Source organism: Dipodomys spectabilis, unplaced genomic scaffold (assembly GCF_019054845.1).
Source record: "Dipodomys spectabilis isolate Male_0828 unplaced genomic scaffold, ASM1905484v1 ptg000310l, whole genome shotgun sequence".
Lineage (NCBI taxonomy): Eukaryota > Metazoa > Chordata > Mammalia > Rodentia > Heteromyidae > Dipodomys > Dipodomys spectabilis.
In genome coordinates, this window is record NW_024870987.1 from 1,589,401 (window position 1) to 1,606,298 (window position 16,898).

Here is a 16,898-nt window from a genome sequence, read left to right on the forward strand (position 1 = left end):
AAGGTCAGCAGCCTGGAGAAGATCCCCCTCTGCCAGGGTGATTAGAGCAGGCTTCATAGAGGCAGCACTTGAAAGGGGGTCTTGCTTAACAAGGAGGATAGGACAGGAAGCACAGAGAGAAAAGATGCCATAGATAAAGGACAACATAGCAGACCATGTTCTTTTCCAGCCAAGGCTGCTGGTTAGATACTCAGTAAAGATGTGCAAGACTGTCCTGAGTCAGGCCTAAGGGGTCACAGAAGAACAGCTATCCAATGCTGGGATTTTGTCTCAGCAGTAGTGGGCTCACCTAGCACACAGGAAAACCTGGGTTCAATTGCTAGGTCCCACATACACAGAAAAAGCCAGAAGTGGTACTGTGGCTCAGGTGGAAGAGTGCTCTCATCAAGCAAAAGAAGCTCAGGGACAGCACCTTTACCCTGAGTTCAATCCCCAGTTCTGTCAAGGTAAAACTTTACTCCAAGGGACTTGGGTGACAGGTGGATGGTGTGCCCTGTAGCACTTAAGAGATCCATCCATGCTTTGTGTCTTCTTCTTTGACAGAGGGGATCTGGTCAGTCTTTCTGCCCTGGGCACCCCTACAACCGGTTATCAGCAACCTTCCAATGTCTTCCACTGGGACATGGAGCAGCTGGCTCCATAAATTTTCAGGTACAAGTTGGATGTGCCGGGGGGATACAAGGGAGGCCTAAGAAGTCCAAGTGGGTCTGATATACCCCAGAAAACCAGGTCATCCAGAGGAAGCAGATGGGAGCTTAGAAAGGGGTAGTGATGTGAAGGGGGCACTTTAATGCCTATGGCCTTCCCCAGATTCTGAGCCTCCCTTTGCTGTCCCTGAGGGAGGTAGAGGAGGGTCTAGGTGGTAGTGTCTATAGGAAGACTAGTTGGAAATTGTAAAGAATGAGACACCATTGGCCATGTGCTGATGGCTCACGCCTGTCATCCTGGTTACTGGGAGGCTGAGATCCAGAGGGACATGTTTCCCAGCACAAGGAGGAAATTCCGATGAAATTCTCATCTCCAATCTCCAACCGGAAGTGGTGCCATGCCTCAAGTGGTAGAGCACTGGCCTTGAGCAAATTCATCATCAGGGACAGAACCCAAGCCCTGAGTTCAAGCCCCTCATCCAAAAAAACAAGAGAGAAAGACACCCCTTGCTTGCCAGAGATGGTGAAGGAGTGTGGTTGCTGTGGTTGGGACACCAGGTTCTGGCCTCAGTGTACAGCCATTTCTAAGAGCTCCCAAAGTTTTCCCGAGTGTAAAGTTACAGCAGGCTGGACATTGTCTTACCAAGAACTCCAGAGGTTGTGGCCTATTTTAGGCAGGGAGTGAGCAGATGGGAGTAGGGTTGGAGGGTAGTGTCGATTATATTCTCTGCAACCAAGGAAGAATGGCTTTGGATACTGGTGTCAAAGTCTGAAAGTGAAGGGTTGCATGTGCTTTATGGCCTGACAATTTGGATTTCCCCTGATTGTAAGAAGGTGGCTTAAAACAGGCACTGCCAGTGCCTCACAACTGTCATCCTAGCTACTCAGGAGGCTGAGATCTGAGGATCACGGTTTAAAGCCATCTTGGGTAGGAAAGTCTGTGAGACTGCATCTCAAGGGAAACACCAGGAAACTGGAAGTGGTACTGTGGCTCTATTGGTAGAGTGCACACCTTCAGCTGAAGAGCTGAGGGATAGCACGCAGGCCCAATGTTCAAACCCCATGACTGACAACCAAAATGCTGTGGCTGAGTTTTCATCATAGCGGTGTGTACAGTAGGAAATGCCATCCTGTTTTATGAGCCATTTCAGATGTGTGAGAGGCTCTGAGTTTTGTCAAGATTTTGTCTGAGGATGGTAGTGCAATCTTCTTTGAGTTTGGGATGTTCAGTTGCTCAGGGACTACTGAGGCCTTGCGCTACCCATGTGTGTGTGTGTGTGTGTGTGTGTGTGTGTGTGTGTGTGTGTGTGTGTGTGTGTGTGTGTGTATTTTTCCCTCATCATTCTCTGCCCACTGCCTGGGTGCTTGTCTGCCTCTTCCTGACCTTGGATGGTGCCCTTCCTCAATAGCAACGTTGTCTTTAGTCCCCTATCATGGTCTACAATGAATCCCAAATTTCCAGAGACCTGCATATTCCAGCTTTTCCTTGGGACCCAAGTCTGGCTGTCCATATCTTTGTCATCATCCAGGGGATTCTGGGTCCTCAGGGCGGGTTGGCATATGTTCTCTCCTGCCTCTGGTAATCAGGGGGATTCATGCTGTGTCCTGTCTTTTTCACAGCTGGGCCCCTGGCTGCATTTCCCACTCCCAGTAGGCTGGTAGTGGTGTGGGGGAATATACACAACTCTATACTCATGGGAATAGGTTGTCATCCAGTTCACCACAGTTATATCTGTCATCGTATACTCAAGGAAATACATGATACATCAATGAATAAAACACAAAACAAAAAGAATGACTACACCACGCGCAAGATGCCGCCCACCCATGTTTGGAAATATAGATCCTCTATTTAATTATGAATTTATCACTATATTGGCCCCCACCAGGGCTCCATCCCAGGTCCCAGGAATGGCCTAGTTCTTTAGTGGCTCATAGCCTGCTGTGCTCACCATGACCCATTCACCAATAGGGCCTGCTAGGCTTTGAGCTCAAATTCCTGCACTACCAAAAGATTCATTCTGATGTGAGAAGCCTATGGTGGCACAGGTTTTCAAGTCCTCTGAATGTCCTAGGTCTCATTGAGGATGGAGAATGCTATATAGGCAACTCTTGACCATGGGAATAGGCTGTCATCCATGTCAGCACAGTTATATCTGTCACCTCATATGCAATAATATACACAATACATCCTTGAAAAAGACACAAAATAGAAAGAATAACTACACTGAATGCAAGATACATACCACACCTGCAGGTAAAGAGAAATCCTATGTTTAAAAAAGGTGGCCTTGCTATTTTGTCCATTGCTGGGGCTTCAAATCAGGCTCTGCATCAGGCCTGACATTCTACTCTTCAAAGATGGTGAGCTTCCCCTTCTCCCACAGTGCAACAGAGTTACCCAGACCTGTGCTAAAATCCCAGCACTGACAAAGGTTCATCCTTATGTCAGAAGCCAGTCGTTGTGCCTTTAATCCTCTCCTGTGAGAGAATACATAGGCAACCCTGTAACCATGAGAACAGGTTGTCATCCATGTCAGCACAGATATACCTGTGACCATGCTTATTAAAATACAAAATACCTCCATGAATTAGAGACAAAATAACGAAAATTATTGCACTGAACACAAGATGCTGTTTACACATGTATGTCAATTTAGATCCTATGTTTAAATTATGAATTTCTGACTATAGTGGACCACCCTGGGGATCAATGTCAGATTCTGGGGATGGCCAAACTCCTTATTTGCTCACAGATTTGTGTGATCACCTTGACTGATTGGCCAATTGGTTTTGCTCTGCCCTAAGTTCAGATCCCAGCACTACCAACAAGTGGATCGTGGAGTAAGAAGGAGAGTGTGAAACTTTTTTTCCTTTTCTCTGAGAATCCTGGGGGTCAGGCATGATGGAGAACATTTCTACAAATCTAGATGTTCTGTGATAGGTTGTCATCAATGTAATAAACACAATGGGTTTCATCATAGTAAAATCAATGATAAATAAATGAATAAAACAAAAGATACAAGGAACAACGACACCAAACATGTATGGACTGAACATCTATAGGTAAGGATAAATCCTATCTTTACAATATATATAAATAGCATGTTTTCCAGGGCTGGGTCTTGAATTCAGGACTAGTGAACAGGCCTGACTTTTTTATCTTCATGTAAGGCGATCTTCCCCTTCATCCACATTGCTGCAGATTTACCCAGATTCTGAGTTCAAATCCAAAGCCTGTAAGAATAAACTGTGTGAATTGCAAGCCAGGGAGCTAATTTTTTTTCTCAGCATGGGGCTTGAACTCCGGTCTTGGCAAGTCCACCTCAGCTTCGATCACCCTATGATGGGGTGAAGCCATTGGACACGCAGGTGCTCCTGTGATCCTAGAACCCCAGGTCTTTCAGGGAAAACAATGCACAGAAAAAATGTGGCCTTTTATGTTTTCTTCCTTTGCAGTGACCCTTCTGGGTCTGAATGACACTGTTGCAAAGGGTACTTCACCTTGCATTGCTGAAGGCTGACAGACTATCAGGGAAGCCATAGGCCCACGTGGCAACCTAGGCCCTCATTTCGAATCCCCGTCCTGACACCAGCCAATGGCAGGAGATACTAAGAAACTGGTTCCCATCCAAAGGAATAACACTGGAATTTACTCAATGTCACAGTTGAATGAGTTCATGGTGCATGATGATCTTATAAAATTAAACAGCATCATTTCAGAAGGCTGGTTGATTTTATTTAATATTTATGAAGCATTAAAAGAATATTATTACTTACAGGAACACAATAATTTCAGACACTGTGTTTTCATTAATACTTTAAGGATTTAAACAGTAACATTAATTACATGGATGCATAATGAATGTTCAAGAATTGGTAGGAATATAGTCTAAATAACTGAATAATGTTTAGACATCTCTGGTACTCTATAAAGATACGTATTTATTAGCATACTGCCATGTGCATGTCCATCTGTTTTTATTTTGTTAACCCCTGGGGCTCGTTCTCATGTCCTGGGAACATCCTGGCAGCTCAAATTGCCCCAGGATGGCCTGTTGACACTCACCCATTCTGCTTGCTTCACAAGATTCTGGCCACACCCCCATTCTTTCATTCTTCTTTCTGACCAATGTGATACAAGAATGCTGGCCACGCACACATTCCATGCTGCCAGGTAACACTGGGATTCCCTCTATTAGTTTACACCACTACCAGTAGTTGAGGAAGGTAGAGGTGGCTGAGTGGTGAGGAAGAGACTCAAGGTGATGTTGGTGTATAGTAGCCAATTGATGCTCACACCCCCACATGGCCCTTTCCCTCCTTCATGTGGTGCCAGGTTTCAAACCTCAGGCAATGGCGTGCTGCCAGCAGGCCTAAATCCCCAACCTGTTCTCTGCCCCTAGTCATCTGCTCTGGGCCCATGTGTCCCCAATGCTGCTGCCATCACTGCTGCCCCACTTGGAGCAGCTGCCAATAGATTCTCTCAGCAGCACAGGTGAGTGGCCGCCCCAACACCAACCCAGGTCAAACACCCCTCTGGGGGCACCATGACTCCCCTGATTGTTTCCTCTCCCGGCTCTGATGAGCCACCTTTCTGTCTTGAGCATTTCTGAGATAGAAAATAAATATATGCTCAGGCTGGGCTGGATCGCAGTCCTCCTGTGAAAGATATGCTCCACCAGGCCTGGTCCTCTCTAGTTGGGATGGTAGACATGTGGCTCAGTCATTGGTTTTGATGGATTATCCCAAACTCAGTGAACAGCAGCCGATTCTTGACCACATGTGAAGCTCTTGGTATGGCCTCAACCATTGGACCTGATTCTCCTCACAGGACAGTTGTGAGGAAACAAGGGATTTATACAGACAGAACTCTGGAGAATGGCTAGGCAGAGAGGGAGCGACCTTCAGATATGTTTTTGGCAATTCTGTGAGCATATGACAGGAAGATACCAGAAAGGGCTCAAGTGGGGCCTGTTATTAATCGTACCACAGGTGTGGGATTATGAACTGAAACATGGCTCTCTTTCATTATTACCCTATCCCAATGAGGAAGGGGATCCTTCACTTTGTTCAGTTTTGCAGCTGGGGAAATCGAGGCACAGAGAAGCCAGGTGGCCTACTTATGACTTCAAGTTCAAAGGCAGCTCGGCCTGACTTCTCTACCATGCTCCCTAGGACAATGGGCGCTATTCAGTCCACTTCTTGTGGTGGGAAGTCCACTTCCTTTCAGTCGTGGGTCTGGAACTCTAGGATTGGGCACTGTTCCTGAGCTCCTCAGCTCAAGGCTAGCGCTTTATCACTTGAGCCCACATTGCCACTTCCAGTTTTCTGGTGGTTCTTTGGAGATAAGATTCTCACAGATGTTCCTGCCTGGGCTGTCTATGAACCATGATTCTCATATCTCAGCCTCCTGTTTAATTAGGGTTAGAGTTCTAAGCCACTGGCACCGGATTTAACTATAATGCTGGTTCACTTTCTCTCTCTCTCTCTCTCTCTCTCTCTCTCTCTTTCTGTCTCTCTGTCTCTCTCTCTCTCTCTGGAACTGATTGAATGGGTGCTGTAGGAGGTGGTCCAACATCCCCAGGTTGCTGGAACCCAAGATGGCCTACTCATTCTGGTTCTGGAAGTGGGCTGTGGGTCAGGAGTGGTCTCACTCAGCGTGTTGATACATCGCCATGAGGTAAGCCCTCTGTGCCCTTGTTAGACTGTGAGGGTTATTCATTGTCCAAGTAGCCTTACTGGATTTATTTTATTGTATTCTTTTCTACATCATTTTCTAGCACCTGGCCAATATTATGGTACATATTTATGGAATGAAAATATAATATCAAATTAAGAAAGTCATTTAGGGTTCTGGGAATGTGACTTCATGATACGGTGATTGCCTAGCATGCATGAAACCCTGAGTTCAATTCCTCTGTGCCACATAAACAGAAAAACACTGGAAGTGGTGTTGTGCCTCAAGTGGTAGAGTGATAGCTTGAGCAAAAAAAATAAATAAATTCAGGAATTATTCCCTAGCCCTGAGTTTAAGCCCCTTGACTAGCAAAAACAAAAAACTAAACAAAACCAAAAAAACATTTAGATAGTAAATACAAAATAAGGAACCCATACTCGGAATATATAATTGCTCCTGCCATACTGACTCCTGACAATAGTCCCTAATTCATGTACTTTACTTATATTAGGATATTGCGTTGAAAAAAAAAGTTTTGTTCATTAGGTCACAGCAATTAATGGCTTGAATGTGCTTAGATGTCAGGTGAAGATTCATTCTGGAAATTCAAAGATTCCAGGTTTTTTGGGGGGGAGGGTCAGATTGTGGGGCCTGAACTCTGGGCCTGGGCGCTGTCCCTCAGCTCTTCAGCTCAAGGTTAGCGCTCTACCACTTGAGCCACAGCGCCACTTCCGGCTTTTTTCTTTTCGCTTATGTAGTGCTGAGGAATCGAACCCAGGGCCTCATGCATGCAAAGTAAACACTTTACCACTGAGCCACCTTCCCAGCCCAAAGATTCCAGGTTTTTGAATGGTCACTGCTAATCACAATGAGAAAGGTAGTCTAAGTGAGATTTGGAAATAATTTTGGTCATTTATGGCATCAAAACGGCAGAGGCAAATTAACAGTTGTGACAGAAGAGAAGGCATAATTCCAGAGTTAATGAATAAAGGACAGTAACTAAGGTATACCAGAAATCGTTTTAGAGAACCATTTTTGGTTATTGAACAAATAGTTATCAACTAGCCTTATTCCTCAATGCCTTTAGCATTCTAAATTTCTTAGGCTACTTCTTAATTTCTGTGTAATAAATGTATCTCCTTCTGTGCTGTTCTTTCATAACTTATCTTCTTTGCTTTCTAAAAATCTGTCTTTCTGTATTTCTCTATGAACATTTCCTGATACTAAATACACCTACACAGATGGCAGAGGATGCAAATGTAAGGGTCCCATAGCTCATGAGTCATTAATGAAACAACATGGAAAGGAGGACATATTTATTGCTACCTCAAATTTTCTGAAAAGCTGCAATGCCATCATTTGATTCAAATTTCCATTATTTGTCTACATAGTGTCATTCAGTGCACATAAGGGCAAATATGAGGTGGGTGCTGGTGGTTCATGCCTGTAATCCTAGCTAATCAGGAGGTTGAGACCAGAGGATTGTGGTTCAAGGCCAGCCTGGTCAGGAATGTTCATGAGACCCTTATCTTCAATTAACCACCAGAAACCCGGAAGTGGTGCTCTAGCTTAAGCGGTAGAGCGCTCAACTTGAGCTGAAGAGCTGAGGGAATGCGCCTAGGATCAATCCTGACAACCAACAAAAAGTGCAAATATTACCTTAAGTTTCCCCCAAACGAAGGAGAAGATCAATAATCTTCTCAAGCAGAAAAAATAATTTCAAAATGATTCAGTGCACCTACTTTTGCTGAGTTATTTAAGTTATGGCTTCTTTGCTAGACATATTCTCTTCCTTTGAAAATTGTCAAATATCAGCTTTACAATAAACTTCATCTAATATTTCTTGTTTCAAAAGAGAAGTCTAGGCAATTCATGTCACTTAGCTTTCTTACTATCTTAATTCAAAGCCAAACCAGGCAGTTGAGTCTGTCAAACTTTTATTAAAAATTGAACACCAAAAAAACAGAAGTGGAGTTTTGGCTCAAGCAGTAGAGTACTAGCTTTGGGGGCAGGTAGGCAGGAAAGACAACTGTTCAGGGACAGGATCCAGCCTCTGGATTAAATCCCCAGAACCAGCACAAACTAAACAAACAAGCAAACAAAAATCCAAGATATTTCTTTGAGAAATATCTTAAAGGTGTACTGTTCAGAGAAGAGGGTCCTTTTGTTGGTCATACTCACTGGATCCTGCTTTTTTGGAATCCTCATTGCTCTGGAGAACTCAGGACCAGACCAAAGGAATTGATAACTGACTTCTGCATCAAGAGAATCATCTCAGGGGTGAAATATCCATCCATAAGACACTTTAAAACCTCCATGTCTTTGTTCCTTTGCAGGAGAACACTTTTAAAACAACATTATTTCCTTTTGTTCTATGCTGGCCTTCAAATGGTTCATTATTTCCTTTTGTAATACTCTCAACTAGAAGTTTACAGAAAACTTTTATATGAGTAAAGAACACACACTGAAAAGCCAGGGATAGAGTTTCCTTCAAGCCTTGGGATACTTTTCCTGTACAGTAAAAAGGAAAGCACAAGATAATTTGAATTTTGTTATTCCTCTATGTTCCATTCCTCTCTTGGGGTCAGTTTCCACATCCAGTAACAGTTACTTCCAGTAACAATCGATTGTGCTGCTTGAGGTATAATGAATGTTTTCTGGCTTCACTGAAATAACACTAGGACACTTTGGACCTGAGGTAACACATGTTTCAGAGACAATTTAATAAAGAGAAAATGTGAAATTTATATTGCTTATAAATACATTATACATGAGTACATTGAGCTCAAACTTTGTAAGTTCTCTGTGAATTAAGGGAATTTTAAATGGGAAGAAGGCTTTCAGAACATTCTATTTGTGAGTGTACGTGCTGTTCATAATTTCCCAAGTGTACATGAGCTAACAGTAAGGGAAACAATAGCAATAATAGGAGAAAGAGAAGTTCTGAGTTTAAGTATAAGGGTTCAATACAGTATAGAAGACTACAAATAAGACAACATTGAAACAATAAAGCCAAGTCCAGTATGTAGATTTATGGGAGTGATATACAGAAAGCAAGACTCCTACGTGGAACATGAAGTATGAGGCCATTCTCATTCTAAATCATGTTTGCTAATCATGCAACTTTGTAGAAAGTAGAATGGAAGAATAATCTTGTTTCCAAAGCAAGTCAGATATAAGATCATGGATGGTGTGATGGCCACAGCCTGGCTTTCACTCCTGTGCATATAGGCTGTTTGGCCATCGACATTGAGGCTGGCATAATCCGTTTATGGAATATACTGCCCATAAAAACCAACTATGATGTAAACAATGTTTGACAAGGTGTTAACTTCAAAGTTACAGTGGTTTAGCTTTTTTTGGGGGGAGGAGGTCCAGTCGTGGGGCCTGAACTCTGGGCCTGTTTGCAGCGCCACTTCTGGCTTTTTTCTTTTTGCTTATGTGGTGCTGAGGAATCGAACCCAGGGCCTCAGGCATGCAAGGCAAGCGCCCTACCACTGAGCCACCTTTCCAGCCCTAGCTTTTTTCTTTAAATAGTTAATTGCTTTTTAACATTTATCTGCTTATTTAATCTAGGAAATCAAAAGTTAATATTTGTGTTTTTTGGTGAAATTTGAAACTAGGCAATTAAAAGCACTCATTGTCCTCAAATTGAACATTTAAAATTATTAAAACTTTGTTCATATGTTTTAGTGGTCAGAAATTTGAGCCACGCATGAGAGCTCATAGTTGTAATGTTAGCTATTAGGTCTTGACTGATACAGAGAGAATTATGATTTGAAGCTAGCCCAGGGAAACATTCACAATATTGGATCTCAATCAATATCTGAACCCAATGCATTGTGCTTTATATTTTATCTACTCAGAAAAGGTAAAAAGAAGGATAGTGGACCATGCTGGCCAGGTCATAAACAGAAAACCCTGCCATAAAAATGGATAAAGCAGGGTTGGGAAGGTGGCTCAGTGGTAGAGCGCTTGCCTTGCATGCATGAAGCCCTGTGTTCCATTTCTCAGCATCACATAAGCAGAATAAAAAAATACTGGAAGTGGAACTTTGGCTCAAGTGTTAGAGTGCTATACTTGAGCTGAAGAGCTGAGGGACAGTGTCCAGGCCCAGAGTTGAGTCCCCCCCCCAAAAAAAATAAGGCTAAAGCAGAGGTGGGTGCAGGTGGCTCATGCCTGTAATCTTAGCTACTCAGGAGGTTGAGATCTGAAGATGACAGTTCAATGCCAGTCTAGGCAGAAAAGTCTGTGAGACTCTTATTTCCATTAAACTACCAGAAAATCAGAAGTGGCACTGTGGCTCAAACAGTAGATCACTTGCCATGAGCTGAAGAGTGCAATGACAGTCTCCAGGCCCAGAGTTCAAGCCACATGACCAACAAATCAAAAGTGACTAAAGCAAAAAGAGCAGGCGTGTGGCTCATTTTTAGACGACCTACCTTAAGTGCATGAATCCTTTAATTTAACTGCTAGTATAGAAAGGAGGAAAGGATATGAAGAAAAGAAGTAAGGGAGGAATTATGATATAATCAAATACTAGAATGGTAAGTATTAAATAAAGGCATTACAAGTATTTTATATGAAAATATACTGATTGTTTACTAAAAGGAAAATTATAAAATGTGGAATTCAGGCTGAAATACATGTACAATTTTTGTTTTTTTGTAAAATGATACTTATGTGCCCCTTTAGTTTAAAAGTAGAAATAAGTTTAAAACAATATGAGTGGTTAGAACTGAATCATTATTTCTTATCACTTTTTCTGCTATATTCACCACTTACAACATCGAAACAATGTTGATCACTTTAATTATTAATTCATTAATGTAATCTTTCATCTTTAGTATATAGTCTATTGTGCACATCATTTAAATGTTTGAACTATTTTTGTTTGTTTGTTTTTATCCATCATGGATCTTAAACTCTGGCCTGGGCATTGTCCCTTAGCTCTTCACCTCAAGGCTAGCAGCTACCACTTGAGGAACAATGCCACTTCTGGCTTTTTCTGCTTATGTGGTACTGAGTAATTGAACCCAAAGGTTCAACATGCAAGGCAAGCACTCTAGCACTGAGCCAACATCCCAGCCCTGATTTCTATTTTTCTTTCAGACATGGGACTTGAACACAGGGCATGGGTATTGTCCCAGAACTCCTTTGCTCAATGCTAGTACTCTACCCTACCAGTTTAAACCACAGTGTCATTTCTTGTTTTTTAGTGGTTAATTGGAAATAGCAGTCTCATGGGAACTTTTCTGCCCAGGTTGTCTTTTAACCACCATATTCATTTCTCAGCCTCCTGAAAAGGTAGGATTACAGGCATGAGCCACCTGAACCCAACTGCTCATTTTTTTTAAAAAAAATGTTATATGTTTAGTTCCCCCTCAAATACATACGAAGTGAGATGCAAATTAACTTTAGATACACCACCAATTGAAGATGTTGAGATTACAAGTGATTGCAAATTTTTTACATTTTTTTATATGTGGGGCTTGAACTCAGGGCCTGAGGGCAGTCCCTGTTCTTTTGTGCTCAAGGCTATCACTCTACCAGTTTGAGCCAGTGCCCCTTCTGGTTTCTTGCTAACCAGATTATGAGATAATGGTCTCACAGACTTTCTTACCCAGGTTGTCTTTAAAACTCAATTATCATATCTCAGCCTCTTGTGGTGCTACAATTACAGGCATGAACCACTGGCACCAGCTTTTTTAAAAAGGGACAACAATTCATAAGTCAGAAGCCTTGACTCATGCCTCTAATACTACCTACTCCAGAGGCTGCGATCTGAAGATGATGATTTGAATCTAGCGGTGCAAAAACGTCTCTGTGAATCTTTTATCTCCCATAAACTGTTCAAGAAGATCCCGAAGTGAAGCTTTGGCTCAAGTGGTAGAGTGTACTCTTGAATAAAAAAGAAGCTCAGGGATAGCACCTAGATCCTGCGATCAAACTCCATTTCTTACACACACACACACACACACACACACACACACACACACACACACACACAAACCAAAAAGTAAATAGAAAATATGAAGAAATCAATGAAAAATTTGAATATTGTAAGGACTTTTGGGGTTAGAGGTATGACTCAGTTGGTAGGACAATAGATATTGATTGAAACTATCAGATACCAAGGACATAAAAAAAGAATTATCTGCTCTGTATTTTCCTATTCTCATATGTTCTCATTCGGGAACCCTCTTCTTTAAAAAAAAATTGTTTTAGCGGTGATATAGAGCAGGGTTACCTTTCTGTTCCCACAATCTCTTCCATACCCTCCCTCCCATCTTGACCCTCGACTTGCATGGTTCACTTTCATCAATGTCCAGTACAGCCAGAGGGCTCTGGTGCTGCATTTTTTGCACCCACTTCCCACTAATTCTGTGCCCTTCCCCCATCTTCCCTGTATATTAGGTGAAGAATACAGATTCATCAGAAAATGAAAAGACAAATTAAGAAAAGTTCCTTTGTTTCCTTATCATTGCAATTCAATTCTCTCTCTCTCTCTCTCTCTCTCTCTCTCTCTCTCTCTCTCTCTCTCTCTCTCTCTCTCTGTATATATATATATAGTATTATATAAAAAAGTGCTTGGGTATTACAACTTTGTGATTTTCTCCAAATGCTTCCTCTTCTGTTCTTACTGTAAATGATGCCTAGAGTCCTGTACAGTATGTCATATCCCATTGTGTTTTAAACCTTTCTTCCACATATCAGGGGAACAGGTACCATTTCTCAATTTGATGTTCTCTTAACTTTCTTAACATGATTTATTCTAGTGTCTCCATTTCCCTGCAAATGACATTATTTTATCCTTTCTAATGGCTCTGTAAAATTTCATTGTATATAGATGGCATAATTATTGGTTCCATTCATTTATTGTGGGGCATCCGGGTTGTGTACATTTCTTGTCACTGTGAATTGAGCAGCAAGGAACATGGTTGTACAAATGTCCTTGCCATTTTCTAATTTCTCCACTTCCCCACCAACATTTGTTGTCTAATTCAAGGTATTTGGATAAGAATGTATCTCAGGATTACTTTGATTTGTATTTTCTTTATGGCCAGGGATGATGAACCTTTTCCTGATATGTTTCTTACCTCTTCTTATGAGAAGTCTCTCCTTAGCTCCTCTGCCCATTTGGTGATTGGTTTATTAGTTTGCGGAGGAGTTGTTCCTTGAGATCCATGTATACATTGAAAATTAGCCCTTTGTCTGATGTATTGCAGGTAAATATCTTTTCCTAATTTGTTGGCTGTCTTTTTAATTTAGTGGCTATGTCTCTAGCTTGTGTAGGTTTTTTCTTTGGTGTAGTCCCATTTGTTGGGTCTCTTTCCTATCTATTATGCCCCTGGGATTATATTCAGGAAGTTCCTGCCAGTACCTATAATTTCTTTTTTTAATTATTATTTTAATGGTAAAAACTTTATTTACTTTTATAAATCCATCGCAAGACAAAACTTTTCAAAAAATACTTTCCCCCCCAAAAAATTAAAAAAATAAAGGAAAGCTCGTAATAAGTAGGCAGACTGTCTTGAGGACTCTTTTTGTTCTTAAGGAGAGCTCTCTGCAGTGTAGGACAGGACAATCGCCACACACCCAACGCTGCCATGGGTTTGGCCTTGGGGAGAGAAAAGCCCAGCCTGGACTGAGTGTCCTCTCCTGGTCACGGCCATAGTGACACCTTCCAGTATCTAACACTGTCTAGGATTATCTAGTATGGATCCTATTATAGTTGGGCTATGCTGTATACAATGTTAACTATTGAGAACATATAACTCTCTCTGCATACATGTGTGAATTGTAAAGTATAAGTTGGACTCCAAGTTCAACAAACACAAGTTATTCTCTATGTGCTCCCAGTGTCCCTATGAGGCTTCTCAACAAGCTGTTCATCTTTCCTGTTTAGATAACATTAAACACCATTGTTTTGTTAGGTCAAGAATAAAGATGAGGGGTGAAAATAAACCTTTGCCTTTAAATAGTTTATTATCCTCAACCCCAAACTAGGAGTTAAATTAGAAAACATTTTGTTGTTGTTGTTGTTGTCTCCAGAGCGATTACTCCATTACTGGTGAAGTGTGGGGTATACTCCCAGCCTCCTCTATGCCCTGCTGGACCACAGCCAAGGCCACCCTGGGCCTTCCACTGGGCTCCATCCTTGAAAAGCTGCCTAATGGAGGGAAGTCAGAAAGATCTGCATTTACAAGTTTCCCAAAATGTGCTAGAACTTTTTTGGTCAGTTTTATAGAACTTTCTTGGTCAGTTATATTCCACCTCAATGTCTCCAGTATTTTCCAAGCAGATCAAGTCACTTGCAGATAATGAAGAAGCTTTGTGGCCCAGGGGTCCATGCCTTGGAATCAGATAGTTCCAGGAGGGCCAGGGGTCTCATGTATGGTAGAGATGTCCTGTCCAAGTGACTGGAGTTTCTGACTTTCCTGTTCTCCATGAGGCCTGAGCAGGGCGGAGGGCAAAGAGGTGTCTTCTACAATAGCCACTGAAGTGAGGGAGGCAGAAGGTCAGCTGTTCCAATGGGCAGATGTGGAGAGGATTCTAGAAGGGGATCAAATCCGATGCTTTGGGCAGGAGTATCAGTTATTTTTACAGAAAGCAACAGAGAAATTAATTTTCTTTTCTGACTACTGAAAAGTGGAAAGATGCTCAAGTTTACCATTTAAAGGAACAATAAACATTTCAAAAATCTCTGTCTAAACTTTGGTTTTCTTTAAAAAACACACACACACAAAACCAAGTCATCACAAAAAGAAATATAAGTTGAGGCTATAGGCAGGTGCTGTTCTGTCCGTGGCAGTCTTTTGTGCAAAGTAAGGCGTATTGGAGCTCCAATTTAACTGATGCAGTGGGGTTTACTGCCTCTGCATGCCGAGGCAGTGCACGTCATCGGTGCCCTTGCTCTTGAAGCCTGAGAGGGGCTGACCATACTTGTCCACGCACCAGCAGAAGTCCTGCTTTCTGCCTTTGGAGTGGCTACACTGCTTCTTCTTATAAAATCCTTTCTTGTCCCAGTTGGGGATGTGCACACCCCTGGGACTCAGCACATTGAGAAACTTCAGGTGATTCAGGGTGTCTTCCATCTCTCTAAGGCAGGGACCATATTCTGTGTCCCGTTTGGACTCCGAGGAGAAGGTCTTGGTGTCCATGTTCTGGGACTCATAGTCAACTTTATAGCGCTGGTTGTCCTTCGCGTGACCTTTCTTGATGGTGTCCAGCTTTGCGTGAATGGAATGGAACTTGGAGTCAGGCACCCTATGTGTGCAGGGCAGGGCATGGCTCTCCACGCTCCCTGTGCCTCGGTCCTTCTCCGACTCACTAGTATTTCCTGAGGCGGAGGGCACCAGCAGCAGGTAAGCCTCAGCTGGCCGGGATGCTGGCATTGGGGGAGAACCCGCAGCCGTCCAGTAGCGCCTGCAGTGGGCACGGCTTGCCCAGTGGCAGCTGGCAGCTGAGCCCCTAGCTGCAGCTGCAGCGTTCGGTGTAGACACCGCACGGCTGGCCCTTGCGCAGAGCACATGTCAGGCAGCAGGCATAGCCTGGCTCGGGCACCAGATCGGCACACCCCTGCACTGAGCCAGCGCGTTGGCATCACAGGGCTCTCAGCGTAAGATGGGACCCTCGTCACCGGCGGCCTGAGGAACAGAGCCAGGGCGGTGAGCAGAGCTGCCCAGAGTGCGGGGCGCCGCTCGATGCATGACGCCTGTCGCAGGGGCCAACTGGAGTAAGCGGTTACTGGGTATAGGCAGGCAGTGTGAGATTGCAGGATCTGGAGCGCAACTACTGGTGCTCGGCGTGCAGCTGCCCAGCTCGCACCTCAATACCTATAAGTTCTAATATCACCCTTTTTCTGTGTTATAGTAGTTTGGCTGATTTTAATATAGTTAATCTATTTTGAGTTGATGTTAGTGCAAGCAGAGATCCACTTCTAGTTTTCTGCCTGTGGATGTCCAGTTTTCCCAACACCAATAGTTGAAGAGGCTATGATGTGTGTGTGTGTGTGTGTGTGTGTGTGTGTGTCTGTGTGTCTCTGTGTGTCTGTGTGTCTGTGTGTCTGTGTGTCTGTGTGTGTTGGTCGTGGGGCTTGAACTCTGGGCCTCGGAGCTACCCCTTTGCATTTCATCTCCAGGCTAGTACTTGAACCACAGTTCACTTCCCATTTTCTTGAGGTTTATTGGAGCTAAGAGTCTCATGGATTTCCCTGGCCCTGCTGGCTTTCAACAACCATCCTCAGATCTCAGCCTTCTGAGTAGCTAGATTAAAGGCATGAGCCACAGGCACCCAGCAAGGCTATGTTTTTTCCACATTACATCTTTCGCTTTTTTGTCGAATATCAGATGATTGTAAGTATGTAGTTTTATTTCTGGGTCTTTTCATCTTTTCTAATACGTTTTTTATTGTAAAAATAATGTACAAAGAATTACAGTTACATAAAGTAGGTAATGAGTTCATTTCCTCTCAAGCATTGTTACTTCCTCCTTTGTTTTTCCCCTACCATCCCTACCCTTCAACCTCCACAACTACTCCTTTCCATCCCACCTCCCCACTCCCTGCAT

At 43.0% G+C, this 16,898-nt stretch overlaps 1 pseudogene; it reads right to left on the reverse strand.

The window, feature by feature from the left end:
• Positions 1 to 15,125: 15,125 nt before the first annotated feature.
• On the reverse strand, positions 15,126 to 16,040 carry LOC122127763 (annotated as a pseudogene).
• Between the last annotated feature and the right edge of the window lie 858 nt (positions 16,041 to 16,898).